This window comes from Balearica regulorum, chromosome 31, assembly GCF_011004875.1.
Source record: "Balearica regulorum gibbericeps isolate bBalReg1 chromosome 31, bBalReg1.pri, whole genome shotgun sequence".
Lineage (NCBI taxonomy): Eukaryota > Metazoa > Chordata > Aves > Gruiformes > Gruidae > Balearica > Balearica regulorum.
In genome coordinates this window covers 307,355-313,669 of record NC_046214.1, presented here as the reverse complement: position 1 = coordinate 313,669, position 6,315 = coordinate 307,355, and the positions used below count along the sequence as shown (strand labels likewise).

The following is a 6,315-nucleotide window of genomic DNA, read 5'->3' as shown; positions in this document are numbered from 1 at the left end:
CATCCCCAGGGAAGCATTCCTGGACTGGTGCTCAGAACCTGCTGTGGGCTGAGGACCATCACAGCCCATCGCCAAGGGCAGCGTGTCCAGGATCTCCTGGGACTGTGCAGGCAGGCCATGGTGCCCAGCTCCAGCAGAGACACCCACGGCAGGTCCCTGCATGGGCTCAGAGCAGGGCACATGGAGACACCCAACAGCCAGCGCAGAGGCACCGTGGCAATGCCTATAGGCTGACAGCGGGCTGAAGAGCGTGGGGCAAGAAGAGGAGACCTCCTCAGCTGGGCTGGCCAAGCCCTGCTGCCCAACATGGCCCCCCGGCCCTGTAGTGCAGGCACTAGATAGAGCAGGGTGCGTTCATGGGGTGGGGAAACATCTCCAGCAGCACATTACCCGTGGCAGCCCTCCACACCTCCACCCCCAGCAGCCCTCCATTTAGCAGCCCCCCACCAGTACCTGCCCCTGCACAACCTCAGTCGTGTCCCATGCAGGTGTCAGCAGTCAGCCGTGCGGTGGGATCTGCAGGGTCTGGGACAGAAGAGAGATGGCACCGGGCTGGCCGTGCCCCAGGACAGGCACTGAGCCCAGCAGGAGGACGGAGCTGGCCCCACAATAAAGGTCCCTCCCCAGGGCTGGGTGTATGGCCAGAGAGGGAAATGGATGATGCCTGGGGTGGTTTCTCCCAATTGCCCTGGGGCAGCTTCCCCAGCGTGTCCAGGGAACATGGCACAGACCAGCTCCTCTCTCCTGCACCTCTGATGACTTGCTTCCTTCTCGAGGAGATCAGGCTCTGCTCCACGTGCCCACTGGAGCAGGTCCTCACCCTGGATGGTCACAGAGCTCCGATAACGTCAGGCTGTTCCTGTCCTGGGCACTTTCCAGTCCAGCCCATCCCCTCCCTGGCTCTCCTGCACCTTCCCTGCCCTCTCCCGAGCGCAGCCCAGCAGAGCAGCCCAGTCTGGGCTGGCAGTCTGGGCTGCTGCAGAGCTCTGGGCACTCACCCCACAGCCCCAGCCCCTCTGAAGGGCACAGCAGCTGCTGGGAGGCAGAGGGGGGTCTCAGCCTCCCCATCGGCCCCAGGGCTGCAGCTGGCCCCAAGTGCCAGCACAGGCCACTCACTCTCGGCCTCTCCTGCATTGACGCTGCAGGGGATCCCCAGCCCTGACCGCCTTTGCCCCACTCTGCCTCCCCACCAGCCCTGCTCCCCAGGACACCAGGAGAGTCCTGGCCCTGTGGCTCCTCAGGCACCTCCTGCATCTCTCCAGTCTCCTGCCCTGTGCCTGCTGCATCTTCACGGACTCCCAGAGCACTGCCGAGTCTTTGTGTCTGGGTACCTGGAGTGAGTGCTCTGCCCTGGGGGGACTTAATCTCAGGGTCTTTCACCTTCTGAGTCTCCATTCACTTCCCACCCCGGAGTACATGCAGTGTCCCCATCCTCTCCTGACCACACCAGATTCCTTTCCACATGGACGGACATCTGCCATCAGCCCCATCATACCTGTGACAGCCTGAGGAAGGTGACTGGGAACTCGTGCACCATTTCCAATGCCCCTGGACACCAAGAAGAGAGCCTTCAATTAAGTGCTTGGTGTCTAACAGTGATACCATGAGATTATTTCCCCAAACAGGAGGAGAAAACCAAGCGGAAGACATTTGGAAAGTCCAATTCCTCTGTCTTGTTCTTCGCCACAACTGTATCAAGGAGAGCCCAGGCTACAGGCACCTCCCTCAGGAGATCCCCTTTTATTGCAGAGAGGCTATTAGCAAGGCAAAAGGTGACAGATGGTTCTTCAAGGATCAGACACAACAGGACAGAGCCTCAAGAGAAGTGTTATGAACCCAAGCAATTACCTCTAACTATGATTATCAGAGGAAAAAAAAACCCAGAGTACTGGCCTAAAAGATACTCCAAGCACTCAGCAGAGAAGGGGAGACAAATTACTGTTGGTAGTGCAAGGTCCATTGGATTAGTTTCCTCAAGGCATCCCTGATCTCCTGGTTCCTGATGCTGTAGATGAGGGGGTTCACTGCTGGAGGCACCACCGAGTACAGAACAGTCACCATCAAGTCCAGGGATGGGGATGAGATGGAGGGGGGCTTCATGTGAGCAAACATGGCAGTGCTGACAAACAGGCAGACCACGGCCAGGTGAGGGAGGCATGTGGAAAAGGCTTTGTGCCGTCCCTGCTCAGAGGGGATCCTCAGCACGGCCCTGAAGATCTGCACGTAGGACAGCACAATGAAAACAAAACATCCAAAAGCTAAAAAACAGCTTAATATAAGAAGCCCAACTTCCCTGAGGTAGGCATCTGAGCAGGAGAGCTTGAGGATCTGGGGAACTTCACAGAAGAACTGGTCCAGGGCATTGCCGTGGCAGAGTGGTATACAAAATGTATTGGAAGTGTGAGACAAAGCATGGAGAAACCCACTGCCCCAGGCAGCTGCTGCCATGTGGACACAAGCTCTGCTGCCCAGCAGGGTCCTGTAGTGCAGGGGTTTGCAGATGGCAACATAGCGGTCATAGGACATAACAGTGAGAAGGGAATACTCTGCTGTGGCACAGAAAAAAAAAAAAAAAGACCTGTGCAGCACATCCTGTGTAGGAGATGGCCCTGGTGTCCCAGAGCGCATTGGCCATAGCTTTAGGGACAGTGGTGGAGATGAAACCAATGTCAAGGAGGGAGAGGTTGAGGAGGAAGAAGAACATGGGGGTGTGGAGGTGGTGGTGGCAGGCGATGGCAGTGATGATGAGGCCATTGCCCAGGAGAGCAGCCAGGTAGATGCCCAGGAAGAGCCAGAAGTGCAAGAGCTGCAGCTCCCGTGTGTCTGCGAATGCCAGGAGGAGGAACTCAGTGATGGAGCTGCTGTTGGACATGTGCTTCCTCTGGGCAGAGAGACTATGTAATGAGAAGAAGACATTGATAATTTAGGACAGACTTCTTTGAGCCAAACCTGTGCTGTTTCCCAAAGCTATCCCCCCACATTGACTTCCCTTTCCTACAGGGACCTTCATTCAGCTCCTTTCTGTGAGCTCAGGTGTGTGCTGCTGGTGTGTCATGAGGAGCAAGTGCTCCAGAGAAGTCACTCCTACGCTATTGCAGCAGTGTCAAACATCCCGTGCATTCCCTGGGCTGCAGGGACCCTGCTCTGAAGGACACAACTGGGCCCCCCTGGCTGCACACCTGCATTCACAGCCAGTCAAACTTGCCTCTGCACAGGGAGTCCACCTGGCAGATCCCATCAGCTCTGGGATCTGCCAGCTTGAGGAGATGCCTCCAGGAACCCCATTGGCACTGCCCTGCACCCAGAGACTTACCGTGTCAAGGGCTCTGAAGATTTCTCCTTCCGTGAGCTCTTAGCCATCCTCCCATTTCCAACTGCCTTTCAGCTCTCTCTGCCTCGCTGTTCTCCCCTCGGTGCCTGCAGGCAGAGCCCTCAGCCCTGCTGGGCTCTGCAGAGGAGCTGCTCCTGGGCAGAGCTGTCTCTCTGCAGCACAGCCCACTTGCCAGGAGCTCCCTCTGTCCCAGGAGAGCAGCAGCAGAGGATCAGCCCAAGGCGGCATGTTAATGACCCCTCTGGTGGTTTTGGGGATGAGTCCATGAAGCTCAGACCCTGAGAGGAAGCTGATGAAGCCTCTCAAGAAGTCAAAGTCCGATGCAACCTCCACAGTTTCTTGGAGCATTACTGGGTCCCCCTGAGGGCCATCACTGACAAAGCAGCTCTGGGGCTGGTTAGAGCAGGAAAGTGGAGGCAGTGATGACAGGGAGGCAAAGGCAATGGCAAGGTGGCTCTGATGCTGAAGAAACCTGGATGTGCTTCATCAAGCCAAAGGGCCAAGCCCTGGCCGCCAGCCCCGGCCGCCAGCCCCTGCGAAGGGGAGGTCCTGTCCTGCACACACACCTCAGGGCTATTCCTCACGTCCAGTCTCAACTTCCAAAGCTTCACTTTGTGCCATTATTTCTTTCTCGTGTTCTTTGCCAATGTTAGGAAAAACACCACAATCTCTGAAACCACACTAATCTCAAGATAGTCTGAGTGGCCATGCTTGTCCTAATACAGACCCGTATGTACGTGGCCTTGTTCATGGTGAGCGTGCTCCACTGACTTGTATGCTGTCCCATGTAGTGCCCGGGCCCTTCTCCTCAGGATCACTGCACAACCAGTCAGTTGCAAGCCTTCCTTGATGAAGAAGGTTATTCTTGCATCTAATGAAGCACTGGCCACTTCTTGTAGACTTCAAGGGGGTTTGTGCTGGCCAGAATCCCAAAGTTTCTCAGGGTTCCCTCGACTGAATCTCCATTTGGTCATCTGCTAATTAATGCCTATTGCACATAGCTGACCGTGATGGTCAAATCTTGCACAAGATAAGACCATGAGGAGTGTCAGGGCTCTATAGATCCAGGAAGGATTTATCCTGAACACAATCTCCAAAACAGCAAGCAAGATTACAAACCCAGCATTTACTCATCTCTGATTTTATTGGTAATGAATCAAATTAATTTTCCCAAGCTGAATCTGCTTTGGCTGTGAAGATAATTGTTTTATGATCTCTCCCTGTTCTTATCTCAACCCATGAGCCTTTTGTTGTATTTTCTCTCCCCTGTCCAGGTGAGGAGGGGGAGTGATAGAGTGGCTTTGGTGGGCACCTGGCGTCCAGCCAGGGTCAACCCTCCACAGTCCGGGTGGACCATTCTGGAGCTTGAAGAGGAGCTCTCTGCACCCTTTTTCTCTTCAGGGCCATATCCCATGGGATTCTTCCAAGCAGGGCACCCAGCAGGTCAAAGCCTGCTGTTCTGCTGTCCTGCTGTCCTGCTCCTTGCTTTTTGGTCTCCTCCCAGAATCCTCCACTTCAGTCCTGCCCGCCTACATTTCTGTGTTTCCTCCCTCAAAGGCTAGAACACACACACAAGCTCCAGGATTTAAAAAGAAATTAAAGGGTCAGAAGTGCAAGCCAGGACAACAATATCTATTTTTCAATGCTCAAACCACACTGAACATGTCAAGCAGCAGTCATACACTGAGATCTAAAACATCCTAGATTATTCGAGGGTACATCATATACAGGATGTTTAGGGATTTGTATTGGGTTTACGTGGCAAGGTATGGGTACTGGGGGGGGTGGTGTGCAGGGGTGGCTTCGGTGAGAAGATGCCAGAAGCCACCCCATCATGTGAGACAGAGCCAGTTCCAGCTGGCTTTAAGATGGACCCACCACAGTGATGGTGATAGCACCTCTGCAGTAACATATTTAAGAAGGGGAAACAACTGCTGCACAACAGCAGCTGGAAGAGAGGGGTGAGACTATATGAGAGAAAAACCTCTGCATACACCAAGGTCAGTGAAGAAGGAGTGGGAGGAGGTGGTCTAGGTGCTGGAGCAGTGATTCCCTTGCAGCCCATGGTGAAGACTATGATGATGCAGGTTGTCCCGCTGCCACCCATGGAGGACCACAGTGGAGCAGATATCCGCCCTGCAGCCCATGGAGCACCCTGCACCGTGGGAAGGACCCCCACTGGAGAAGTTCATGAAGGACTATCTCCTGTGGGAAGAGGAGTGTGAGGAGGAAGGAGTGACAGAGACAACATGTGATGAACTGACCGTGACCTCCATTCCCCTAACCCCTGTGCTGCTGCGGAGGAAAAGGCAGAGAAACTTGGGAGTGAATTTGAGCCCAGGAATAAGGGAGGTTTCCGGAGAAGGTGTTTGAAGATTTGATTTTATTTCTCATCACCCCATTCTGATTTGATTGGCAACAAGTTAAATTAATCTCCCTGAGTTAAGTCTGTTTTGCCCATCACGGTAACTGGTGAGTGATCTCCCTGTCCTCATCCTGACCCAGAAGCTTTTTGGTGTATTTTCTCCCTCTGCCCTGTTGAGAAGGGGGAGTGATAGAGCAGCTTGGTGGGCACCTGGTGGCTAGCCATGGTCAGCCACCACAGATGGATAGAGGCTTTCAGGAGACACAGGCTGGGAGGATCCAGAGTGAAGTTTCTTCAAAGTGAAGAAGCTACTTGGATGTATGGAGCTCCTCAATGGGGAAGGGGACAAGTTGGGTCAGCCCTTGTGCATGAGGGTTGAAGGAGAGGCCGGTAAGGGTGGCATCATAAATGGATAGGATGGGATGGGATAGGATGGGATAGGATAGGATAGGATAGGATAGGATGGGATAGGATAGTTCAGTTTGGAAGGACATACAATGATCATCTAGTCCAACTGCCTGACCACTTCAGGGCTGACCAAAACTGGAAGCCTATTATGAAGGGTATTGTCCAAATGCCTCTTCAACACTGACAGGCTTGGGGCATCAACCACCTTTCT

At 54.1% G+C, this 6,315-nt stretch overlaps 1 pseudogene; it reads right to left on the bottom strand.

The window, feature by feature from the left end:
- Positions 1-1,935: 1,935 nt before the first annotated feature.
- On the bottom strand, positions 1,936-2,872 carry LOC142598845 (olfactory receptor 14J1-like; annotated as a pseudogene).
- Positions 2,873-6,315: the final 3,443 nt, after the last annotated feature.